This window comes from Camelus bactrianus, chromosome 14 (assembly GCF_048773025.1).
Source record: "Camelus bactrianus isolate YW-2024 breed Bactrian camel chromosome 14, ASM4877302v1, whole genome shotgun sequence".
NCBI lineage: Eukaryota > Metazoa > Chordata > Mammalia > Artiodactyla > Camelidae > Camelus > Camelus bactrianus.
Genome location: NC_133552.1, coordinates 12,329,768 through 12,357,565, shown reverse-complemented (window position 1 = coordinate 12,357,565; position 27,798 = coordinate 12,329,768). Strand labels below are relative to the sequence as shown.

The 27,798-nt window shown below is 41.8% G+C and overlaps 1 pseudogene; it reads right to left on the bottom strand.

The window, feature by feature from the left end:
* Positions 1-6,466: 6,466 nt before the first annotated feature.
* Positions 6,467-27,798, bottom strand: part of LOC141579751 (large ribosomal subunit protein uL23 pseudogene) — a 36,706-nt pseudogene continuing 15,374 nt past the window's right edge.

The following is a 27,798-nucleotide window of genomic DNA, read 5'->3' as shown; positions in this document are numbered from 1 at the left end:
TCTCTTTAATAACTGAAATAGCTCTGAGAAGGTCCCAAACTGGAAAAACCAAAAGCCATTTCATGGCAATGGGGTCATTAAAAGCATCTGTCGTTCTTCGCTTATTAGGGAGCACCGTACGTGAGCGAGCCCAAAGGACCAGCCTGTGTTCATCTGCCATCAACACAGGTATCCCTGAGTCGCTCTGCTATGTTAGCTTAATTGGAACATTGTTGAGAAATACAGGTTTCCAATGAGAAGGAATTGAAAGTCCAGCTAAGTCACTCCAAATAACATATGGCTTTTTCCTACGAAGATTAAGAACAGTTTATATGCCATTTGTTTTCCAAGGACAGGGGTTTTTTTTGTTTTTGTTTTTGTGTGTGTGTGTGTTAAACTGAAATCTAAAGTAAGGTACATTGATTTACAGGAAATTGTTCCTTTATACATGAATTCATCATTTACAAATACTATTTCAGGGGCCGGATTGAAGAAAGGCTTACATTTTTCAAGCCAACGATGTCATCAACCATCTCAGTTATCTGTTTATAAACAGTCCTTCCCAATTTGAGGATCCAAGGCTCACAAAAATATTTGTTTTAAATCGTTTCAAATAAGCAGCATAGAATTCAGCCTTAGGGCTCACTTCCAGGGAAAGCTGTATTCACTTACATTTCACAGAAAAAGAGAAGGGCGGGTGGGGGTGGCGAGAGCATAAAAGGAGTTAGGAGGTTCACGCCGTTTTCCTCGGAAATTGGTGTTGGCTCCGACTAAAAAGGAATGATGTGTGTCCCCATCTCCTTTAATGTGAGAACTTTGAAAATCCCCCAGAATTTTCCATTTGCCACTCTGAGCTCACAGACAGCCCTTTTATTGCCTAGTATGTTTGTTTGCAGATCTTAAAATGTCCATATGTCATGGAAGATATGAGCCCGTGATGACAGGTACTGAGACATGTCCAAAACCCACTTTTCCAGGGCCCAGGGCCTGCGGTTCAGATTTAAGGGTGATGCATTCCTTGAGGGGAATCAACAGCGAGCATGGCCAGTGGCTGGGACAGGGCTCCGTCCTTTCTGTTTTGCCTGAGGTAAGATTGCAATCAGATCGAGACCGTCTTCATTTCCCATTCTCCTAATCCAAAGCCTTTTCTTCTTTTGGTGGGGAAAGTTTTCTGCTTTGGGGGAAAGGGCTCAAAGAAGGAAAATATGTTGCGAACACCAAGAGGCGGGCGGATTCCCCGTCTTCAAGGGGCGTGTCCACCTGCTGCGCGTCCTTCAGGATGTGGGGTTATCAGCTAGTAGAGACACAGTGGCAGGAAGTTTAGGGGTGGAAGGCACCTATTTTACTTTTCTCTGTGTCTTTCCTTTTGAGTTTCAAAGAAAAATATTCAATATCCAATGCATGCGTAGTTCAAAAAGCCTGATGCCTTCCTGGAAGCCACAAACACTTCAACTGTGACCAAGAAACACCACAGTTTTGAAATTCCATGGAAGGTGACTGTGGCAGGGAAGGCATTTCCTGATATTCGACCAGGATGCTGGTGACTTAGATTTCATCTGCCTTCGCCTTGGCTATCTAATCCTATGCCAAAATGAAAAGAATGCAGGCGTCAATCGTCAGCCTCCATTCTGAAAGCTTATTTTTTTTTTATTTGCATTGCCTTGAAAAGAAGATTTGATCTGGGTTGGTTTCCAAATCAGTACTTCATTATGCTTTGCTCCCCTGTGCCCGATCTCAGCACTGGGAGCGCAGGTACTATCACGGGCAGAGGAAGGCAGTACCGGTCCCCTGGCTTCGTTTAGGGCACAAGGAACAGTCCCTCTTAGCCCATCCTCTGCACAGTCCACAGCCGACTCCACCTGAGAGAGAAGGAAAGGGCGAGGGAAGCTTCTGCCCCCTCCCACCCTGCCCACGTTCCCCAAATACAACCAGCAAGCTCCTATGCCAGTGGCTTCAGTGTCAGGGAGGAAAGATCCACCTTGTTCTGCTTTCCAGACAAATTGGACGGTTCTGATCCATGACTCATTGTGTTTCACTCGGTCCTCCCCAGAATCTCATCCTGCGTATTCTAGGACCAAGTTAAAAACTGCTCATTAAGATTGTGTTTGCAAGAAGCAACCAGATAACCATTTTGGCTTAACTGTCTGTGTTAATTCAATCTATTTGGTTGGGGAGGAAAGAGGCTTTTGTTTGTTTTAGTTCAGGTTGTTTTTTTTGTAACTCTAAATTAACTAGGTTTTTTTTGGGGGGGTTAAACTGAATTTGCATAATTGAATTTACCTGAATTTTTAAAAATGGAATCCCATATATTTCCACTTCCTTCATCTTTTTTGCTTCTTTTCCTTCTTTTTGATTATGTCGCACTCCTGTTTACAGACTCACATAAATATCTCTTTTTTTCTCCTTTCTTTCAGGGTAAGACACGATAGGTTTGGGTTTTGCATTCTTTCATTTCAAGCCTCATGGACTTTAATTCTCTACCTAAGTGATGGTAACTCTGGCCCAGAATGGCCTCAGATTGCTCCATTTGTCTTTTCCAAACCTTTTTTATATATTACACTATGAAGACACCCTAGGAGGTAAATTAGTTTCTATTTCCTTCATTTCACAGATGGGGAGGCTGAAAGCAGGGAGAGACTGTGGGTAGAGACCAAACCAGAGGTAAGCAGTGATTCAAACTCCCAGCCGTTGCTTCTCACACAAGGGCGTCCAGCTGCCCCCCAAGTTCTCCATCGAGTCCCAGTGACTAATAGTCCCTTTGAGGACCAGTTTCTTCCAATTTCTACATGAGAAGATGCTCTATTCCAAAGCCCTGGGCACCAGACCTCTCCTTCAGTGTACACTGTTATGCTGGGACCCCATTTGGGTCCAGATAAAATTGTTCTTTAATTGGTCTTGGGTGGTTACTGTTTCAGGATCCCCGACATCCTTCCTCCCATCCCAGATCCCCAAGAGCCAAAAAACAACATGTTCCCTTCTGCCTGCTATTTCTTTATTTAACCTTCCTGCCAATCAGACGCTTACCATCCCTTTCAGGTCACGACAGAAAGTTTTAACTGTGGCGATTAGCACAGCTCATCAACAGCTACAAGAACCTGCTGGAATTTTCCTCAGAAATCAGTGCACTCAGCTGTGACGAGCTGATTGAGATAATGAGCTGCAAGATGAAAATTAAGGAATAATAGAATGGATGTCTTTTTTTCCCTCCCACTAAGACACAAAAGAAAAGCAAAGGGAAAAAGAGAAGGGGGAGGAAACTAGGATCGAAAGTTTGTTTTCTAAGACATTCCTCGCTTATTTTTTTTCCCACCTAAATCTGGTTAAGTCCACCTCCATCCCAGGCTTTTGCAAATTTCTACCAGTTGTGGCTTCCTGGGCTGACGAAGAATATCTTTGGAGGAATGTGACTTGAATTTGTCTTCGGCTGCGAGTCTTAAAGGTTCAGTGCCAACAGCTTTTCTCCAAATCCCTTTTCCTTCTACCCCTCCTCTTCCAAAGGATCGGCTTTACTATTGGCTTTTGTTTGGCCCCGGTACATTGTATTAGATGTCTGGGCTTTAGTTGTTGGCACGCAGACACGACCCACGGTGCTCATTTGCCATTGTCCCCCCAGAATTCCAGAGGCATCTGGGCCACCTGGCCCACTGTCCCCCTCAGGGGCACCCAGGCTTTCCACCTTGGGGCCCAGTGAATCAAAACAAATTCCCACGGTGCCACGTCCCGGCCCAGCCCCCATCCTCAAAGCAGGATGGAGCTGGGTTAAGAGACAGGCTGTCTTGGAGATTTTGTTCTCTGAAGAAACAGCCTATCTCTTAGGGAGAGCAACAGAAGTGGAAATCTTCATCTTTTTTGCCTTTTCACACAGTGAACTTCAGTTATGAGAGTGTGAGGTTGCAGTGGAGGCTCAGGGAGATGCTGGGTGCACAGATGCTCTGTGCACATGTGTGTGTGTTGTGTGTGTGTGTGTGTGTGTGTGTGTGTGTGTTACTAAGGTGGATGCTAGTGAAGAAGATATAATTTCTGGTAAATATCTCAAAAAAGTTCTTTTGCAGTTGCAGACTGTTCACATTCAAGACACTTTAAATGCAGAGACAACACTTTCCTAATCTTAATTGACCCTGCGCCTTATTTACTGAATTGTCTTTCATCTTAATGGGTAACTTTATGTAAAGGCCCACATTAAACTTTTATGGTGTTTATTGCCCAGAAAACTACACCGCTCACCTCCAAAATACAAAATGCATGTCCATATTTACCTACATAGATCAACAGCCTGAAATGAAATACATATATGTGTGTATATATATATATATATATATAGTCATCAACAGCTTGAAACTAATTAAAAGTGAGGCATAAATTGATTAAGTTTCACATGAAAAATATTGCTTTCCAAATGTCATTTAAAATACATATATAGTAAAACACATATATATGTATATATACACACACACACACACATATATAGAAAAAGAGAGAGGGGGAGGGAGAAAACATTAACGTTGTGTGCACATTTCCCCTTTTCTCATCTAGTTTTCTGCTATTTTCTTCTTGCTTTACCAGTGAAAGACCCCACTGAAGAGACAAGGCAGCTGAGCAATGGGGGAAAAGCCCTGGACTGGGTCCCGGGGGTCTCCCCTACTACCTGCCCCAGCAAGGCTGGGTTCCACTTCTTCAGTGACCTCACATTGGCTCCGTGGGTCACTCCTCCCTTATCCTCACTAGGAGTCGTCTTGTGAGACTTGAGACTCTTCCCTCCTCCAGAGCCACATTGCTGACGGGAGTGCTGTCCACAGCTCCATCTCTCTAACACTGGGGAGTTCTGCTCAGGAGGCCAACGTCTAGGCTACGTGTCTAAGTCCTTCAGTGCACTCGTCTCCAGGACAGATACAAAGAGGACACCATCACCTTCGTCCAACATGTCTAATATTACGTACCGCCAACCTCCTTCCTTTCCCGAGTTAGAGCTTCATCTAGCATCACCCCTCCTCATCCTGCTTTCTCTGTCTTCTCTCGTATCTAGCAATCTCCCCCACATGCAGTATCACATCTTCACCCTTACAGAGGCAACGGCCACCTGCATTCCTTTTATTCTCTATGAAGATTCTCCAAGAGCTGGAGTAGGTAGGAGAAGAGCAAGAGAAAAATAGAAGGAACGAGAGTCCTCCAGCTACCCGCAAACAGGTCCTTTAAAAAATTGAGTTGTTTTCAAAACCTTCAACATTAAAAAAAGCATATAATACATATAATACATACCACTGTGAAGTTTTAACAGTTTCCCTTTTAAGCCAAGAGGAAACAATGTTTGGGAGCCAACAATTTAGAAACATTTGTCTTAATGGGTAAGTGCATCAAACAGCATTCTATTCCAGTGGTTCTCCACCAGGAGCAATTTTGCTCTGTACTCTGACCCCAACACACGTTGGCAACGTCTGGAGACTTTTTTGATGGTCACAACTTGGGGGGGGGTGCTACTGACATCTAGTGGGTAGTGGCCAGGCACACTCCAAAAAATGATTTAATGCACTGGACAGCTCCCCAGGACTAAACGTGATCTGGTACCAAATGTCGATGGTGCCAACATCGAGAAATCCTCCTCTATCTTCTTTAGACAAACAACAAAAAGAGTAGGAACTGACTCGTTAGGAATTGCCTTCACAATCCTTAAAATGTGTCATTTCAACTCCAGACGAGTCACCTGCTCAGGGCTGGTCTCCTGGAGACAGACGTCAAGAGTCCAGTCTTCCTAGTCCTCTCTCCTTCACTCTTTGCCTTCTTAACTATGCCAGTTTCTCGAGGCACCATCTCCCCGAGCAACTGGACTAATTCTGCCCCCTACCTATGATTTAAACAGCTGGAAGTTTGACTTGATACGTAGAAATCAGGAGTCCTGAGGAAGCAACACTCTGTGCAGACACTTCAAAATAGCTTGGCGCGAAGTGTGTCAAGTGTCACTCTAATCATGAACATCAGGGAGTTCAACGTTCCAAGTAGAATCTGAAGATCTGACAGAAAGTCCTTTGTTGGTTTGACCTTACACGAAAATCAGAGTTAGAGGCAGTCAAGTTTACACCACTGATGTGTAAAAATTTTCAATAAGAACGCACTCCCCCTCATTTTAACGTTGAACCATCAGCCCCACGGCGTTCGGGTCCTTTACACCGATTTACTACGATCGCGCTACTGCTTCACTCTCTCTCTTTTTTTTTTTTTTTCTCCCTCCAATATAATGTGGGAAAAAGGCTTTTGTGGACATTCCTACTGTGAATATTTGCATTTTTGAACATTATCTGAGCAGCACCGTGCTCCTCGCACAACTGAGATCACAGAGGCTTGCAGGTGGCAATCAGGGTAATTTCATACAGACAGGAATTACTGTGCTGAGCAGGGAAACACAGCAATGGCACTCTACAGTGTGAAAGGGATCAGCCGGAGAAGCGCAGTAAGAAGCAAGCAATTGTCCAACACAGTAAAAAAAAAAAAAAAATGAATTTAGAGTTTTATTATTCTTATTAGAGCCATTTGTATTTTTCTTGTATATCAATGAAAGTTCATATGGGCGTGAATATATATACACACACGTGTATATATACCTATACATGCATATATATATTCCTTTTGAAGCTTTCCAGTTATTGATACTCAGATTCTTACCAGGAGTAACTGCACAATGTGCAGTAATGGGCATGATGAAAATGAGCCCCTAGTAAGTGGTCTGAGGCTTGTCAGAAGCTGGACCACTGATTCCAGACCTGGACTCACCACAGCTCTGAGAAGGAATCAGTCTCTTCTCAGTGCACACGACATAATTCCATACCAAAGTATTGTTCTTTAGAGTTTTTTTTTCTTTTTCTGTCATCCTAGACCCCAAAGAAGGAGGTACAGTTGACTCTTGAACAGCACGGGTTTGAACGGCACGGTCCACTTGCACGAGGATGTCCTTCAGCAGTGAGCACCGCACTACCGCGCGATCCGCAGTCGGCTGGGTCCAAGGGTGTGGAACCTGCATCCGGAGGGCCGACTAGAAGCTGTACACGGACTTTCGACTGCACGCAGTGCTGGTGCCCCAGTCCCTGCATTGTTCGAGAGTCACCTGCATAAGTTATCAATTCTCAAATTTCTAAGTCTTCCTTAATCATGTGAATAATCAATGAGGTACCTCTGCCCTAAAGAAAAGGAGAAAATACAGATGGTGACAAGGAACAGCTGTGAGAAGGGAGTGATGTCCAGCAGGACCTGATAGTAAAGACAAGGCCGCAATATCAGAGGGGAACGTTTTCTAAAACAGATTTCAAAGCATCTGTATTTTACTTCAGCTTCCACCCCTCCCTTTCTTGGGATAAGCCACTTCTTTGAGTCTCAGTTTCCTGCCCTGTAAAACAGGCTAAGTAAATACACATGAGAGAGCTTTGGAAAGGCCGAGGAGGCGTGCACCCCCACCAGGTGACACTCAAATTGGGATTCTTGGAAGACTATGAACGCCTGCCAACTGCGTCTCATGGCCATCCTTGAAATGTTCTTTGCTGGTCACCCTTCATTTCACAGAATCAGCATTTCCACTTTCATGGAAAGGGCACGTCCCACCCCAATTTTGAGGACTCTCATCCAACTATCTTACGAGCCACAGAGTCAGGGTGGGAGCACGACAGGGATGACATATACCTGAAGTGCAGTGGAGGGGGTGGCTCTCTCCGGGCACGGATCAAGGCCAGCAGGACCTGGGAGTCCTCCTCCCCAGACGTGGTCACTGGCAACTTGTCTTCTCCAGGAGCACAAGGCGCAAGACGCCCTTGCTCAGTGGTGACCTCTGGGTGCTGCCTAAGAAGCAGAGGAGTAGAAGGCTCAGAGGGCTTCCAGTGGGATGTCAGAAACCCTTGGCCTCAGAAACTTGTTAGACTCTATCACTTGGGCCGGGGGGACCTGGTTTAGTATGAAGAACATAGGTGTTGAAGTGACGTGGATTAAATTCTCTAACGTCACTGAGAGATGAGGTTCCTGGCCTCAGACAGGCAGTTATCGGAAGGACTAAACGTGACAGTGGACCTACAGCCCCCTTTTCACACTGATCACTGGGGGCTCCCCACCCCACGCTGGGCTTGTGGTTCATGATCTTCCCTTCATGCAATAGGCCCATTTTAAAGGACCTGTCTTAGCAGTGCACCCTCCTGGGGAACATCCACGATGCCTAGACCACACACCTGTGTCTCTCCTCACCTGCTACCTGGTACTTCCACCAACTTCCTGCTTCCTCCTTTGCTTAACCGTGTAGCCTTTCTATCCTTGTCAAAGGAGAAGTTAGAAAAAATTAAAGTTCGGTGAAACTTCAACTAACCCACTAATCCAATGGCTAGCTGCTCACTTAAAAAGATTTACTGAATCAGGGAGGCCCCAAATTGGCCATTTTTTAAAAAAAGGTATATACAGATTTTCTTCATCAATGTTTTCTCTAACCTTCTTTACATTAAAAAAAAAAAAAAGGCTGATTTTCACATGAAGCATCTGTAACAAAGCAAACGTAGAATTTCAAATGACAGATTTATCCTGAGAGGTCTCTCTGAAACAGTTAGCTTTTATGGACAAAGCCCCCTGAAAGTAAAACACACCAGGGCTTCGATACAAAATTATCAGCATCAAGAAGAAGGCCCAGGCTCGAGTCACCTGCGCTTTCTGTGGTGTTACACCACGTAAACGGGCCGGCCTTGTGGATTATCTTCATTTCACTACAGAAGCTGTACTGAGTCATTTGCTATCTTGGTGCAGGATTTTCTTTCCTGTTTTCATATTTATAAATTTGTCCTCCTGGAAAATATCGAGGTCAGTTTCTGCCATTTGCTGCAAAATGCGGAAGATTTAACCGAAGGTGATGTTGACGATGCGTGCATCCAAATATAGATCTGGGTCTTAAATATTTATTTAAAAACTGAAAACACTTAGACGGGAACACATACAAAGGCACAAAGTAAGCAAAACAAAAAAATATGTTTTCTTAACCCTCAGTGTCATGCTGTCTGAGGCGGAAGGATCTAGTCTCTGTGAAAACTGGTTTTTGGTTAATAATAGATGAAAATACAAAGCTAGCACAACAGCTAACAAATTAAGTTTTCAAACAAACAGGGGTTTTTATTTAGTTGCTGTTTTGTTCTTCTGGGGATATACTTTTTTATTTTTTATTTTAAGAACAGAAATACTGAATCCAACTCCCAAACTATTTTGAAATGAAACCAAAAAATCACAGAAAGCTAAAGCTAAAATGGACCATTTACAAAGCTGCTTTTACGCAGTCGGGTTATAGCTCTGGATTTCCAGCAATTTCTTGGGCACAGCGAGGAGCACAGGATGGAACCCATTAGGTAAACGTGGGGAGGAGACATCCATGAACGGTGGTCACTAATCGTCCTGCTCCTTTTACAGAAACATGTAGTAGGAGACGATCTTCAAGTTAGAAATCAGACTCAATAAAACCTAAAAAACAGAGATCACCTAGAGAGGGTGAGACATAAGGATGAAGGTGCAATGGAACGAGTAAGAAAGCGTTGGCTTGGAGGCTAGAGGTAAATGGAGAAATTCTGAGGAAAACAGAATGAACCACAATTCAGCGAAGGGCAATAAAAGACATCCCGGCACATGCAAGGACCCAGAAGATTTAGCATCCATGCATCCTTTCATAGAGAATATTATCTACTTAAACAAAGGAATAAATCAAGCGATAGACTAAGGAAGCAGTGGCTCCAACAATAGAACTGGGCAGGGAAACCCCTGGGTCCCTGGAGAGCAACACATCCCAGCATTAGAGAAGAGAAAGGAGGCCCCTGGGAGCAAGGTTTCCAGGAAAAAAAGGAAACTGATGGGTCAGCTGAGCTAATAAAACTTTTCTTCAGATTTGACTCCTTTTTAGCATTATTAATTTTTGTAGTAAAACATACATAACAGAAAATGTACCATTTTAGCCATTTTTAAATGTACATTTTTAAGCTCTGTAGTAATAAGTACATTCACATTATTATGCAACCAACAATAATCATCCAACTCCAAACGTTTTTCATCTTCTCCAATTGAAACTCTCTACCCATTAAACACTGACTCACCACTCACCTTTCCCTCAGATCAAGGTAACCATCATTTTACTCTCTGTCCCTTAGAGTTTGACTCCTCTGGGTACCACACAGAAGTGGACCCATATACTATTCACCCTGTTGTGCCAGGCTTATTTCACTTAGCAAAATGTCTTCAAGACTCATCCTTGCTGTCGCCTAGAATTTCCTCCCTTTTCAAGGCTGAATAATACTCCATTGTATGCATATACCACATTTTGTTTATCCATTCATCCACTGAAAGACACTTGGGTTGTTTCCACTTTTCGTGTATATTCTATAGATTTTCTTTGTGGCTACCGTAGGTTTACTATAACTAAATTTATAATAATCTATTTTAAATTGATACCAACTTAACTTCAGTCACACACAAAAGCTCCATTTGTAGCTCCATAATCACCTTATGTCATCGACGTCACAATCACATCTTTATGATGGTATTATGTAGTCATTAACATAGATTTATAATGATTTATTACACATTTGTCTTAAAATCCTATTAAAAGAAAGTGGAGTTACAAACCAATATTACTATAATACTGTTTTTTATATTTATTCATTTATTTACTTTTACTGGAAAACTTAATATTTTTGTATGGCTTCAAGTTTCTTCTACTGTTCTTCTATATTAGCTTAAAGGACTCCTTTTAACATTTCCTATTGGGCAGGTCTGGCAGTAATGAACTCTCTCAGCTTTTGTCTGTCTAGGAATCTGTTCATTTTCCCTCATTTTTTAAAGACAGTTTGCCATACATAGAATTCTTGTTAGACAATTTTTTTTTTTCTGTTGGCATTTTAAATACATTCTCTCATTGCCTCTGGCCTTCAAGGTTTCTGCTGAAAAATCTACTAGAAAATCTGATGCTCCCTTGTACATAATATAACTTTTCTCTTGCTACTTTCAAGACTCTGTCTTTAGCTTTTCACAGTTTGACTATAATGTGTCTGCAAGTAGGTCTCTTTGGATTTATCCAACTTAGATTTCAGTGAGCTTCTTCTAATAGTATATCCATGTATTTCCTCTAATTTTGGAAGTATTCAGCCACTAATTCCCCAAATAATCTGTCTTTTCTTTCTCTCTTCTTCTGGAGTTCCCATGATGCAAATATTGATCTTTTTTATGGTATCCTGTAAGTCCCTTAGGTGCTGTTCAATTTCTTTTTTTTTTCTTTTTGCTCTTCAAACTCAGTAATTTCAAATGACCTATCTTCACACTGATTATTCTTTTGCCGTTTGAGTTTGTCTTTAAATCTCTCTAGTACATTTTCAATCAAGTTATTGTATCTTTCAGCTTTGTTTGGTTGTTTTTAAATAATTTCTGCCTCCTTGTAGATGTTCGCATTTCATTCACACATCGTTCTCCTGATTTCCCTTTGCTCTTTGAGCATACTTAAGATGGTTGTATTAAAGTACGTCTAAAGCATATGCTTCTTTAGGGATTGTTTCTGCATATTTATTTTGTCCTTTTGAATGGGTCATATTTCCCTGTTTCTTTTCATACCTGTGATTTTTTGTTGAAAATTGGGCTAGAAAACAGCTACCTTTTCCAGTCTCTGCAAACTGGCATGGAAGACTTTTACTCATTTGCAAGCCCCTGAGCCTTTAGCTCAGTCGAGGATGATAACTTAAGTTCTGCCATCTAAGGACACAGTGAAAAGGGGACTGTGGACAAGCCAGGAAGGGAATCCTCACCAGAAGCTGACCGTGCTGGCACCTTGACCTTGGACTTCCAGCTTCCAGAAACTGTGAGAAAATAAATTTCTGATGTTTGTCATCTAGTCTATGGCATTTTGTTATGGTAACTCTGACTGACTAAGACAGTGTTTATTGAGCACTTGCTATGTGCCCAGTACTGGGATAAACAGTGAGCATGAAAGAAAAATAAGACATAGTCTTTGATCTTAGAAATCAGAGTCCGGCTTGGGCAACAGATATATAAACCAATAATTTCAATACAAAATGATTAATACTTCTGTAGACCAAAACAGAGCACCGTGGGAATACTGAGGAGGAAGCCTTTAAATCTGCTTATGACTGAATGGATCTATTTCATGTCTGAAGATGTTCTTAAGTCCTTTACAATTATGAAATCCCAAGGTCTTATATAATAGTTTCCATATTGTGAGTCTGAGGTCATTCTCTTCCTGTCCTTTAATGGGAGATGCTTCAGTGCATGAGTCAGCCTAATGGAGTGGTTCTGAGGATCAGATGAGGTAAGGCATGGGAAGCACATGGCACATGGTAAATGTTCATTAAATGTCAGCCTGAGTAAATGCACTGCAGAATCTTACCGGATAAGACGTGAATTAAGCAAGTCTTGCAGGGTAGAAAGTGGGGTGGAAACATTTTGTATGGGCATTGGAGGAAGATAAAATTAATCTGAAGGTAATCACAACTCTCACTATTGCCCCAACAGAAATTGGCTTAACACAGTTCAGGGGTGTGATTCAATAGGGTGCTTTTGTTTTTGTGTTTGTTTCTTTAATCCTTGATGGAGAAAAGGGCCAAAGCGAGTAGATTTGGCTGGACAGAAAGGTTTTGGCTACTGGTGGTGGGTTCTGAAAGGGTTTATTGATCCCTAACAGTAGAGCGTTCATGTCCTGAGAAAAGGGCTCCCCTGAAACCTTGACAAGCCAGGCTGGCTATATTGCATAAACAGTCCAGTTTACTGTTAGTATATAAACAGTGCTTTGGCATTAATATAGAAAATCTGAATCAGAGGGTCCTATTCATAAATAAAATATTTGGATAAGAAGCGAAGCCATCACAGAGTTAATTTGTCTGTAAAGTCAAAAAGAAATGAGAGGAATAAACAGAAAAGCTGGCATCAGCATCGGGTAATACTTTGGATATATGGCAATTACCTGGTTAATGTAGTCAGTGTGGAAAAAATTCAAGAACTCCTCCAAACTGGCTTCCACACTGACTGAAGTATTCAAACAATGAACAAATCTCTACTCTGTGTTGGGTAGATGGGTCATGCTCAAAATATGTAACAAAATAGTACAGTACAGAAAGTAAAATTCAGAACAGACACTTGCCCAATCAGATTCAAGGTCATCTGCAAACCTGTGCTTCATCTGTACCTGTGTGTGCCCACCGACTCTCAGCGCTGGGGTAGGTACCATCTCTTGTCTCTTTTTCTTAACCACTCCTCCATGAAAATGGACTCAAGATGTTTTACCTAAAATTTCGATGATCCCAGCTGACCCTCTGTAACCAACAGTTTAATCACTTACCAACTAAAATGTCTCCATTCTTTTGTGGCAGAGATATCTGAGTGAGGAAGAAAGGATTTTTTAAATTATTAATGTTAATGCTCTGGGTCCTTTCAAAATAAGGCATTTAGAATACCATTGGAATTACAGAAAAACTGCAGAGTAGAACAACAGGGAGCAGAAACAGAACTGCAAGCTTCAGCCATGGCAAACTCGGAGGTATGTGTAATCCTGAAACATGGTACATACAGAGAGCTGACCAAAGCAGGAAGGACCAAGTACCCCGTGGGGATGCTCAGAGCTGCAGTTCTCAGTGACGCAACAAAGTTCAGCTCTGTGAATTCTGTCTCTTAGAGATACAAAATCAGCCATTTCTTGTCTGAAACAAGAAGCATGCACTTTAGCAAAAAATATACATAAATGATCAGTAAGCACATGCATAAGCCCTTAACATTGTTCGTTAGTCACTGGGGGGGTGCAAACTAAAACAATGAGATAACATTACTCCTCACCAGTTGAACAAAATTAGAAATTGAAAATTAAAAACAACACAGCAACTGTTGGTAAGGATATAGAACTGGAATTCTTATAAATTGTGGATGGGAATATGGTAAAAATCACTTTGGGCAAAGTTCTGGCAGTGTCTTGTAAAACCTGCACTCCTAAGTATTGACCTAGGAAAAATGACAGCTATATTCGCAGAACTACGTAGACGACACTGCTCACTGCAGCTTTATTCAAAATGTCTGCACCAGGGAAAAGCTTGTTGTCTGTTAATAACAGGAGACCAGGGGCTACTACTAAGCAGTAACAAGGGAAGAACTACTGACACAGGCACCAACATGGATAAGTCTCAAAAACAGGCTGAAAAAAACAACCTTGCACAACAGAGTGCATACTGTATGACTACATTACACGAGCTTCTGAAATAGGCAAAACTAACCTATGGTGAGAAAAAATCAGAATAGTGCTAGTCTCTGAGACTGAGTCGGAGGGGCGGGAGAGAAAATTCTGGGGTTAGGTTCATATTCTATATCTTGATAGGGTCTCAGTTACACATATGTGTGTATTCGTCAAAACCTAGCAAAGTATACTTACGATTTGAGTTTTTTACTGTATGTAAATCTTTTACCAAAAGAAAAAATGGTAGCAAATATTTAACTATTTTACGATGTGTACGTGAAATAGGGGGAGTGAACTGATGTTTGCAATTTACTTTGAAATGAGTCAACAAAGTAAGTAAGATGAATTGCTGGATGGATAGAGAGATAGACATGTCATAAAACAAGCACAGTAAAGTGTTACTGGAGTCTCTAGGAGGTGAGTAAGCCTATTTGTTTCCCGTAAAATTATTTCAGCTGTGTTCTGTTTAAAATTCACTACAGTAACATGTTGGCGAAAAAATTTATCTCAAGAAGCTAGAAAGTAAATGATAAAAGTAAAGCAGTAACAAAAGATATGATAAGTTTGAAAATTGAGATTCATCATTTCAAAAAAAAAGCAATACAGTTAATTAATTCAAGGGCTATATATTTTAAAAATAATAAAATGAATAAACAATTACCTAATAAAGAAAATAAGTATTAAGTAGAAATACACAAAATCAAAAGTAATAGAAAATGATCATAGATACAGACTTCAGTGGACTCAGACAAGAGTGGTTCAAATAAATTTGGGAACCAAGATGTAATGCCCATTTATTAAAATAAAAATTTCCAAAAATGACACCAGAAGAGATAAAAATCTAATTAATTTAAAAATGTTTCCATTATTTTATTCAACATTCTTACGTGCTATGTAATGCAAAATTGTTTTCAGATATATAACACACCATATTTTCATAAATAGAAGTCTGTAAAAACTTCCTGCAAAGCTAGGCTATAAAAATTCCACAAAGGTGACATGCAAAAAAAAGGAAACCCGCAGACCACAGTCACTTAAGAATACCAAGGCAATACCTTAAATAAAATATCAGCAAACAGAATCATCCAGTAATGCCTAGATCATTAAATATTAGGAAACCTACTACTATATAACTGTAGAGCATCAAATTAATTAGTTGAAAGAGAAACCTCATATTATTATCTCCATAGATGCTTAAATCCAAAGGTCTTTAACACAACATAATACCCATTCCAGATAAAAAATGTTAAATACGAAAATACTAAAAATAGCTGCTTCTTAACATGAATTACGCACACATACACATATCTGTATTTAATATCTATTTAGATATTGATATGTTATATACCTAGATACAGAGATAGAGAAAAAGAGAGAGGGAGGATGTATGAATGTGTGTGTGTGTGTGTGTGTGTGTGTGTGTGTGTGTGTGTAGAAATACCACCCTTTGCTAAAGCATTATCTTTAAACTCTGGAACAAGAAACCATGTCCTTTGTCTGCAGTATTGTTTACAGTGTTCTACAGCGATCAGTCACTGTAGTTAGACAATAGAAAAAGATAGAGGTATAAAATTTAAGGAGACAGAATTATTTTTGCAGGTGATGGGACTGTTTCTCTGGAAACAATTATTTTCTCTGGAAAGCCTACGAAAATCAACTGAAAAATACATAATAAATAATAAGAGAATTCAGTAAAATAGCTGGGTAAAAAGAACAGTCTTCACTTATACAAAGAACAACCAGGCTGATGACATATTAATGAAAGTAGCTAGAAATAAGCCTTTAGGAAAACCTTAAAATGCTACTGAAAAGCATAAATAAAGACTTTAAAATATGAACATACAGTCAAATCTTGACTAGGAAGACAATAGTATAAAGATGTCAGTTCTTCCCTGGTCAATATATTCTAATTTAATTTATTCCCAACAAAAACACAAACAATATTTTTCACCACATAAGCCGATTCTCATGAACTATGAGAAATGTCTGAAAAAGTGATGAAGAAGGACAGAATCTAGCAGATACTAAAACACAATAAAAAGCTATATTAGTTAATTCATGAATTCAGTAGATTCTTGAATACCAGATTTATGGTTCTTGAAGAGTTAGATAACCGAGAAAAACATTACAAAGGCCAGAAATAATAAGGAGGGAAACAATGATAGCTAGTATTATATAGAGTTTATTATATAACAGGCAGCATTTTAAGCCCTGCACAATATTTCTCTTGCATTACTATGTTATCAGTAATCCTATGAAATTACTATATTTGTTCTCACTTATTGGATGAGGAAATTGAGGCAAAGAGATTAAATAATTTATTCAAGCCATTAGGTAGTGGAAGAGCTCAGGTTCAGACCCAGACAGATTGCCAAGCCCACACTTTCAAATGGTCGTTTACTGCCTAAACACATAGGACAACTGAGTGTCTGATAAAAGTGTACTTCAAATCATTGGGGAAAAGGTCAATTACTCAACACATCATATCTGGTTAAAAATAAAGTTGGTTCCCTGCCTCATCCATATAAGGAAAATCAATATCAGGTAAGTAAAATATTTAATATGTAAAAGATAAAAAATTGTAAGACCAAGTATATCACTACGGCATTATCAGTAATAACAAAAGCAAAATATCGATTACTTAAGAAGTAGATTATAAATTATAGTAAATCCATACTAAAGAATATGGTATAGTCACTTAAAATATTGGGCAGTATTTTATATACAGCTGTGGACTATTAGGCACAATTCTTCCACCCAGGAAGGAAGGAACTGAACACTGAATAGCATGCTATCATTCGTTTTCAGCACAAGTGTGAGGGTCCGAGTGCACGTGTACAGCTTCTGTCTAATGCGGGCACAGGAACCAGGCAACAAGGATTGCCTCTGGGGGAGAGAACTTTGATCATGAAGGATCTGGGTGAGGGGGAGACTGTATTTTCATTGTATGTCCTCGTGCACCTTTTATGTTTTTAATACACACGTGGTTACCTATTAATAAATATTACAATTTAAAACCCACAACTTCAAGGGAGGACATTTTAATCATCCTCTGCATGATGCTATCTCTGCCAACTGAAGTAAGCAGCTTTTGTGACAACGCAAAAGGGAATTGTGACGTTTAAGAGAAAAGGAAAGAGTGGCAGAGAAAAAAAGGTGGCGATAAATGGATCTTTAGGGCTTAATTTTCTTTAGGTCATTCTGTCTATTAACAATCTATGAAAATTAAAGTCATTTAGAAAACAACACACATTTAAGACAAGAATATCGATAATTAATAATAACTAACATTTAATTGGTGTTAGTTTGTCAGATACCACTTTAAGTGCTTTTAGTATATTATGTGTTTAATGTTCACAGCAACCCTACGTGCTATATGGGCATGTGATTGTCTGCATTTTTCCGAAGAGTAAATCTGAGTTCCCATTTGGCTCATTCCCATCAAATAGAGTATGGTGTGGACGAGGGCAGATGACAAAACCATCTGGCCACACTTCTACAAGCCAGGGCACTGGGCAGAGTTTTCCAAGACCTCATCACCTCCCACACCTGGAATGGTTCCAGAAACACAGGGCTGTGCACAGGTCACAGGATGATGACGATGGTCCCTGGGGTGGCCTGACCTTGAGCAAGCGTCAACATTCAAAGACAATGTTGCTGATGGTGCAATTTCCTGCTTTGAGTGCTTCACATTCCTGAGCATTCACAGTGAGGGCTAAGAGAAAGATTCATCCAGGACCACATACTGAGTACAATGCAGTGGTGGACCAGTGAAGATGGAGAGGGCGATTGGGCACTCTGCTTACAGCTGGTTATTGAATAGCGGTGACAGCTGTCACACAGGGAAAGCTTTAAGCATGGCAAGTTAAGACAATCCCCCTCCATAATACCTTTTCTCCACGCCTCTTTCCTAAGTGCCTGAAATAATCCACAAGGAAGCATTGCTGTCTGCCAACTCCACTATTTAAATAAAAACAAAATTATATACATATATGTATATATTTGGCTAACACTAAATAGAAGAGTGAATTATTCTAAAAGTGCAAAAGCACAGAAGTAAAAAAAAAAAAAGGTAAAAAATAAAAGCACAGAAGTGTCAGATATTTATTCTAAACTTTACTATGTTTTTTAATAACTCGGTGCCACTAGGCAAGTTTACTTAATCTGAGTTTGTTCCCATCTATAAAATGAGGCTACTAATTCTCATTTCACAGGGTTGTTGTGAGAAGTAAATACAGATACACACACACACTCCGTCTGATACAGAATCCAGTTCAGTGTTAAAGCATCCAGTTAAATGTTCCACTAACATCAGTTTCCTCCTACGCTTTCCTACCTAATTGACCCCATCTTCTTGGCAGGCAATGCAAAAGCACTTTGCTGAAACCAGACTTGACCCTCTTGCCTGGAACTGGCCCTCTGTGCAGTGACCACCACGCCCTTTTATTCACTCCACTCCCCTGACCCTTGACCCAGTCTGCTCACTACAGTTCGTAGCCTGCTGAGCTAATCTCACAGTGAAAAGAGACATTTCCTACCTTTGAAAAAAAATGGGCAGAGGACCAGCAGACTTGTGGTGCCTTCCATTTCCCATCTGTAAATTTCTCAAAATACTTTCCAGTAAGCAATCTCCAAGGGCTCGTAATGTGATTAGTAATATTTTGTCTCAGTCACTTTGGTATTTCAGACGAAAGAGTGTCTTAAGAAGGTACAGTTGTTGAATTATGAATGGGAAGCTGGGTGATCTGTCTTCCTTCTGTTCACCTGGATGCTAGAATCTCAGAAGGGTGACGGGAATCAACTGGTCACTTAACAAGTAAAAGTTTTGCTTCAATCTAGCAATGAACTAACAGTGCTGCTGTGGGTAAAATCCAGTGTCACCGCTGGCATCTGGAGACCTCAACTCAGCAGGGCTAAAGACAGTGAGCATCACAGAGTGGCTCTTCCTGGGGGCACTTTAAAACGTGATTCTCAGTTTCATGTTTGTCTGAAAATCCTTGCTGCCAGTTGAATCTCACAAGTGCAAGTGTGAGTGAGTCTGACTTTCTCTCTGCAGAACTTGCTTCACTACCCCTCTTACCCTACTGGGGCGGTCATTTTCTAGAGGTTGTTTTCTAGATTCCTAAACTGTCCAGTCCTCACAACCGTGCCCCCTGCCTCCGCTCCCCGCCCACTGTCATCAGAGCCACATGCCCTTTTCCGGGCTCCCCACTATTCTTCACCCCATGGCAGGCAAATTACAACAGGCAGAGCCGGTGCTCCAGACTCCCGCTTTATCTGCCTCCACACTTCTTCCTCTGCCTGTTCACGCCGCTGCAGAGGTCTGGACCAGTTTCCTGTAATCTTGGAGGGGAAACCTTGTCCTCCTGAGCCTCGTTGTTTGGGGTAGCTGATTTCCTCCTCTGTTCTCACTTGGGTTCACATAGCATCCTCTGCTCAGCCTGCTAGCCCTCCTCCAACAGTGAGGTAGGAGCCTCCTCTAAGCCCCAGGATTTAGGTGCGCTCCTCTGCTTCCTGCTGTCGGAGTGCAGGATTTCCGGAGCCAGGGATGTATACATCGTGGAGGCACTGCTGGGCTCTCTCCTGTCCGCACATCACAGGGATCAGCCCACTCTCTGTACAACACACTGTATTTATATCCCAGGGTGCGGAGGCCGGTCCTGGCTTTGATATATCATTTCCTTCATCCCCCAAAGCTGAGCAAAGCGGAAAATCCTTCATCCTCCAAGTACTACAGCCCCTGCTCTCTTCCTGCTTTGACTTAAGGGTGGCCTCTCTGCTTCAATCCCTGAGATGGACGATTTAGTTAAAATTAAGGATGAGTTAATAGCTAGAAAAGCGAAATGTTACAGGAGATATAATCTTTCAGCTGAAATCTCTTCTAAGTACCCTCAATATTTAAAACATCAAGTGACTTGAAAATAAAAGGGTTGGTAGATATACTTGAATTAGAATAAGTTCTCTGATCTTTTTGAATTCTGACAGAGAAATTTAAGTAGACACTTGTCAGTTTAAAATATGTACTGCATATATGAGAAAATTCCTGAATGGTAACTAGAAAATGACCATCGAGATAAGTCTACTTTAAATCTGGAGAGGTAACGTTTACCAGTGGAGACCTACAATAAAATATAAAATTCCTCACGTGGTCCTAAAGCAGGAAATCCAGTCCCACTACCTCCATCCCCCTACCATTTGCCCCAGTGTAGCCCGCAAGTCCCAGGTGCTATATGACAATCTGAAGGCAGCTCTTAGCTTCCCAGCCTTGCTACCAGAGCAGGGACTCAAATACGCCCCTCAAGGTCACCTTCTGTGCCACTGCAAGGCAACTGTCCTGCCACCAGACAGCCCAGAGAGGTCCTCTGGTGGGCGCGCAGTGGCCATGAAGCTGAAGCATACTGCCACGCTGCGGGCCCGAGGCGGGGCCTCCTCTCCAATTCCTGCGCGTTCTGTTGCCGACCATCAGTAAATTTCTCAATAATCCCCCTCTACTAGCCCAGTGGCCAAGATGCTCTTGTCAGTGAGAATATTTATTTCTGTTTGAGAAATAAACGTTTCCTGACAAAGGGCATAGGATTGAACGATACAGCTTTGTCTCCACCTGCAGGAATGAAGAGACTGAATATTTTTGTTGTTACCTGAAAAAATGTAAGGCTTCTAGGATCACCATTAAAAACACGGAGCGTCATCAGTACTCGAGCTTTACCCACATTCTTCTATAACAAAGTAATGACTGGATCCAAACGTGAGCTAGTATGCTTCTTTTTTGTAACTTCTTACTGAACTTATTAATATACACAGAGAAAAATTCACCATGACCAGCGTACAGTTTGATGAACTATTACGAAGTGAACACACCGGCAGCCATCATCCAGAACAAGAAACAGAACATCAGCAGCCCTGCAGAAGCTCCCTTACAAACTGCACTTATTTTTAAAGCCAGAATTGAAAACCTTAATCTTTAACCTGGCCATCAGTACATCCTAAGAAAGAGAGGAAGCTACGAGCCACAGACAGACTCTCGCTCCCTAAGCAGCCTGGTCCAGGAGGGGCCCCTGAGAGGCCATCGCCAGCCCTACAGTGAAGGGGCGAAGGCAGCAGCCCCTGTTACTGTGGCTCCAAACATGGTCAGTTCATGGTCATGTTCAAGGATAGGTCTGCCCTCATCTTCATTAAGCTAAGATTCTGTCCTAAGACTCAGTCCCGATAAAAATGAGGCACATCAAGGTCTGTCCTCAGAAAAACCTCTCTCTCGTGTACTTCTTGCAGAATCTTGGCATGTAGCACTTGGGGAGGATGCCCAGCTGATCTAGACAAGAGTGGAGGTACCCACAGGTCACTACAATCAGAGTGGCCAACAAGCTACACCCACAGCAAGTTAAGAGATCCAACTTCTTTGTTTATGACCCAGACTACAACTTCTAACTAAAATAAATTTCCATCTGACTTGAATTATCCTAAGCTGCCTATTGTCCAGTGCCTTGAAACTATTATTTCATGCAGTTTTGGGGGTTTGTGGTTGCTTCAGACAGGAGAGCACATCCAGTCCCTGTCACTCCATGTTGGCCGGAAGCAGAAATCTGAAGAGTCAGTTACATTGTCAGTCCTCCAGCCTCTCGAGAAGAATAGGCTTCCCTAAATGCAGAGCATTTGGCAATTCTTGTGCTTTGCTGTACAGTGGGTACTGCTTTTCCACCCTTTACCAAATGCGTGTGGTTGCTTGTTTTGTGACGACGTCTGTAGATATTGTCAGACTTAGATTTAAAGGCAATTAACTATCCCACTGATTCAGCTGGGGAAATAAACAAACTCACATCTCAATGTTAAGAACCTCAGGGAAAAGGAGACAAGAAGAGAGGAGGAGGAGAAGGGGGTTATGACACACAACAAAACACGACAGGATCTGTTTTCTTTTTAGGTTTTAATTTCTAATATTCTTTAAAGTCATTGTGAAAAATGTATTTGGACAGCTGTCACTCAAAGAGTTAAGCCAGACTCCACGGGGCACTCAGGAGGCTGGTGACCCTGCCAGGTGCCTTGGATAAAAGGGAGGTGACAATGTGTCTAGTACATCCATATTGTGGGCACACTTCAGCTACTCACACCCAGACAGAGGAAATGGGGTGGGGGGAGTGGAGGTGGGGGAGGGATGGGGCTGGGAAAATGAATAAAAAGAGAAAATGGCCCAAAACTCTGCTGTGGCTCTTCATGTGTTGAAAGCCTGCATTGTGTGAGGCTGTGAGTCAAACTAAGAAGGTTATTCAGCTATCACAGACTGCATCTGAAATATGAAATCGTTCTATTCCAGCCTCTTTGCTTCTCATACTGCAAAAAAAAAAAAACAAACCCTTCTCATTAGCTACCACTTTTAAAATCATTCCACATTTTCAGGGAAAATAATTTAATTTTTTAAAACCTCTCTCCTCTAATCTGTCAACTGAATTTGCACGTTCCGGTGAGTTGGGGTGAATGCTCGGTCTTAATTTGATGTTTGCCAAAAGCACCCTGTAACAAGCACCCATGGATTATGTGGGGAGCAGCCCTCACCTCCCCTTCTCTTCTCTAAAACAGCTCCCCATCCCCCAGATCCTTCACCGCCACCTCTTTTCCTTGGATGAGAGCCTCACAGTGAATAGGAAACATTTTTAAGAGAGGGGAGGAGGGGTTGTGAAAGAGACTGAGAGGCCAAGTGGGGCCTTTGGAGGAAAAAGAATTCAGAATGGCTGGTATAACTCAATGGCACTCACTGTTGCAGAAAGGAACGGACTTTTTACTTAGTTAGCAGCAGTTCATCCCGTGTCCTCGTCTAATTGGAGGACATTTTCCAAGAAGAAAAGAAGGGTCGTGGTTCACAGGCACGCATCTGCGCACGGTGCGGGGCCGTCCGCCCTCCCTGCGTAGACCTTTGTGCGAGGAACGGGCTCCTCTCTTTGTTCCTCAGCCCGGTTCCCGGGTGGCATTCTTTCACGGGAATAAACACCGGGGGAAATTACATGGTTTGTAATCCACTTTAAAAAGGTAAATTTTGCCTGAAAATTATGTGCTAGAACTTGGTCATACTATTCCATATCCAGATATCTTCAGCTCTCCCTAAGTAATAGAGCACATAGAAAATTCCCAGTGTTGGTCCTGAAGCTGAGTCTTCTGTTAAGTTAGTGGAGAGCGTCCTATCTGGAGAAACTACATTAATACGAATATCAGACCAGAAATAAAAATTTTTACTTGTATTAAAATCTATAAATGACTTGGACACTGCCTTTGAATAGAAGGGACATTTCTTTCAGGGAAGGGGCAGCCACCATGCACGCACGCTGGAGGGTGACTTCCATGCTTCCTGGTGGTCTCGCCTCCCTTGTAACGAGTCATTATGTCGCTTTATATAGCAGAAGAAAAGCTCTGAACTTCTAACTTTGATTTGGTTAGTTACTGGGACTTGGGGTCTTTGCAAATCCTTTCAAACTTCTCTCGTTTTGAAGGCAAGCTCGCTGGTGTGAGGGCTGTACCTGTGAGGAGCGAGCAGTGATTTTGGTTTCTAGTTGGAACAGTCAGCGCATTTGTGAGTAAAAAGTTCAAAACTCTGTCCTCATCCAACTTCCTGACACGTGTTCTTGGAATATCACTGCGAATTTTGACTGTGGCAAATTAATCTCTCTAAGATCCTTCATGGGTTAAAATTCTACTCATTCTGTGGCCATCGGAGAGTTTCTTCCAATTAAGGAAATATTGTGGCTTGCTCACGCTAGATACCTTAATAAATATTTATTAATTTGATTTCTCTAAGGACAATTTGGTAGCCAGGTTCCTGAACATCCCTGCACCATTTGCTCCTGATTGCTCAGTTCTCAGAGGTGGGACTGAGGTGGGACTGAGGTTGGTGATTTTGAAGTGGTTTCCGGCCCTGGATCCCTTTCCTGTGATGTCAGAGACACAGCTTTTGGCGGTGACTTCAGGACAGAGACCTGGAGAAGCCCTGGCTCAATGAAGCCACCCTAAGAATCTGAAAGGATCTATTCAAGGGTTCTTGGTTGGCTCCTATTGGCTCAGCTGAGACTTACACCTCCGATTTCTGCAGGACCCCTCGGTGCCATTTGATCTTCCTCATCTCCATGCCACTGAACCTGAGAAGTTACCTAGCCTGGCTGACTTTCCAGACCACGGCCTCTGGCAAGACAAGGATAAAATGCTGCCTGGCCTGGACCCCGAGCCTAGGCAAGAAGAGCATCTAGGTTCATCAGAGGCCAACAGGAGGGTACAGCTCTGTTGCTTATAACAATGATCAATTTAAAGGGAGCCCGTGACTGATACCAGTATAAATTGTTCTCGCCTCCAGATGAGTTCCATCACACGCTAGAGGTCCGGAATAGAGTTAGTCATCAGCAACAGTTGCTAATGTTTACTGAACTCTTATTATACATCCTGTACTCTTAAAAGGTCTTTAATTCACTTTATTCTTAAAACTCTATAAGGCAGATACAAATATTATTTCTATTTTACTGATGAAGAAACTGGAACACAGAGATCTTTAAGTAAATTGCCCAAGGTCACACAGTGTGATGGTGCATAACAAAATTATGTGTACAATTCTTTGAAACTCCTCTCTTCAAAAAGTGGAGTATAATCTTCCCCTCCCTTGATTTGAATCAGACTTAGAGATTCAGTTCTAATGAACAGAATGTGGTATAAGAGATGGAACATGCTTCCTAGTCTAGGACAAAAGACATCGTCCTTTCTTCCTAGCTCTCTCTTGGATTGCCCATTCCGGGGAAAGCCAGTCATCACACCTTCAGGACTCTCACGCTGCCTGTACAGAGGCCCATGTGAGAGGACCGACAACCGGCACCAATATGCCTCCCGTGTAAGTGGGCCACCCTGGAAGTGGGTCCTTCTGCCCCAGTCAAGCCTTCAGATGACAGAAACCACAGGACACATCTTGAGCCAGAACTGCCCAGCTTAGTCACTTCTAACTCTCTGACCTACAGAAACTGCGAGATAGATGTGCACTGTTTTGAACTGTGAGGTCTGGGGGAATCTGTTATGCATCACAGATAACTAACACATGTCACTCTTGTAAGTGTCAGAGCCAAGGTACCGACCCAGGGGAGCTGAAGGCAGAGCCCGCAGTTTACCACTATGTCATTCTGTCTCTTCTGATGCAAAGGAGATTATTTAAAGAGCTTAAAGTTTGAGAGAAAAGTGTTCAATAATTGGGAGGACTATTACATCCAAGCTGCAGGACAGTCTAATGTGTTTCTAGACACTTAGAAACTCGGTGATGGCAATGCACCCATCAGCTACAAATAGTCACTCCTTTCCTTGGATGTTCTGACTGAGACCTCTTGCCTTATCCTACTTCTTCTAAACTCCAGGCAGACATTGCCTTTCTATTACTTCAGACAAGCCTGTCACAATATAATTAATCAGACTGCAGCTTCTTTTAGTGCCATTTCCATCCTGGGGGCACACCAATAATTACCTTAATCAAATTGGACTTGTATCAAACCTATCAACCTCAAGCATCAGCCCTCTTTATCATCTACTACTTTTATGCTGGGAGGAAAATATAAGCAGCTCATTACCTCTGCACGTGGTTCTTTCCCATTATGTGCTGATTAGGACTGCTTGGCTTTCAAGAGGTTGACTCTCTGCTGCCACCTTGCTGATACAGTAACTATTAAATGTCCCCAGCCCTGGGCTCTGCCCAGATTGGGTGCTCAGTAAGTGGCAGTTTGGTCTCTCTCCCATCACTCCCCACCTATGCTATTAAGAGAAAGTCTGTCTTCCTCAGAAATTGTTAGACAGTTGTCAAATAACCATCATTTGACATAACCCCACTGGCCACAGCAAACATGTGTTCTCCAGGACCCACTTTTCAGTATCAAGGTGCCTGGAACATCCATTCAGAGATTTAGAAGGTACTTAGTAAGTAACTTCCTGATTACTTAAGAGTCAAGGGAGACAGATGACCTTAAATACATTCCAATCAAGAACAGCTAATCTGACCCTGGAACCCCAGTGCTCGCTGCCTCTCATCAGGACAGATGCCACAGCCACAGCCTCTCTGCGTCCACTCCTGGGTGTTTTCCACACAGAAGCCATGCCACCTTTCTGCTTCAAACCCACAACAAGGTCCACGTTTTCCACCAGGTAATACAGAGCTTTCTACAATCTGACCCTGGCCTACGTTACCTCTTAACAATCCTTGTGTTTTTCAACTTAATAAGACTGAACTCTCTGATTTCTTGGGCAACCATCCTCTCTAACGCCACACACCCTTTCTAACTCTTTAAAGATCTGGTCTAGAGTTCATCCATCTGGGATATCATCCTCCCACTCCACTTGACCTCTGCCCTTGCCCCTTCCTCTTCACTGCTGGACCCTCATCCTTCATGCTCCAACAATACTCTAAAGATAGCCCCGTGCACTGGGTGTGCTATGTTGGCATTGTCTGTTTGAGTGATCGTTCCTTCCAGTACATTAGAAGCTCTCCGTCAGCAACTGCAGGATCATATTTAACCTTGCATTCCTGGTGTCTGGCAAATAGTAGGTGCTTAATAAGTGAGATAATGTACACAAAGGATTTAGCACAACACCTGATGTAGTAAGTTGTCAGTTCATGTTGTTGTTAATTTGTTGAATGAAACTTATGGTTACTGCTCATCTATCCACAAGCAAAAAAAAAAAAAAAAAAAAAAAATTGCCTGCTTTCTTCCTGGCAAAAAATGAGGAAAGGCTGAATGAAAAGTAAAGAAAGAAACAAAAAATACACAAGGAAAACTGAAGAATCTAGAGACACTAAAGATAAGCAATTAAGTAGGCTAAATCAAATGAGATTAATGAGAAAGTCAAACAAAGCGAGGGGAATTTGTCAGACTTTCCTAGCAGGTCTAGAGATAGTCTCCACTTGGAAAGTGGCTTTGAGGGAAGCGGTAAATTTCCTTTAACCTGAGTCACTAAAAACTACACCAGACAAACCACTTAAAAGTATACAGCAGTAGACATGAGGGTACAGGCAAGGGTTACTGGGCTTTTTCATCTTTAATTTCTCTGATTCATTCATAAAATATTTATAATAAGGCTGCAAAACATTTGTTACATCTTTTCCTATTGTTCGCCTTCGTTTTTCCAGGGGGAAACATGCACGGTATTAATGTTTACTCTGCTAAGATTACCAGGCAAGGGGGCCGGGCAACTCCAGAGCGGCTCATATTTCACAATAACACTGGAAAAGATAAGAGACAGCCATTTTACTGGAAACTTTTTTGACACAACCTGATTATTTTGATTAGGTCTATATTGGGAAAAAAAAAAAATCTTGGGGCAGATTGCTACTGGGTGTTTGTTGATTTTTTCTTTGAATAAAATTGGTCAGAATACATTTTCTTAAAATAACAGCCACACATGACACACAAGTCGAACGTTCCAGCTCTTGCTCCCTCACTGCCCCCTCCCCCTCCCTCTGCCCCTTTGTTTCATCTAATGCTTCCTAGAAACAAAGCCAGAGGCCAGAATAAAAGAGCTGATATTACTATTCTCTTGCAGTTTGTTTTCTTAGCCTTTTAAATACAATCATATTTTCCCAACTCTTTGTTGATCAGAATTTTGCCTAA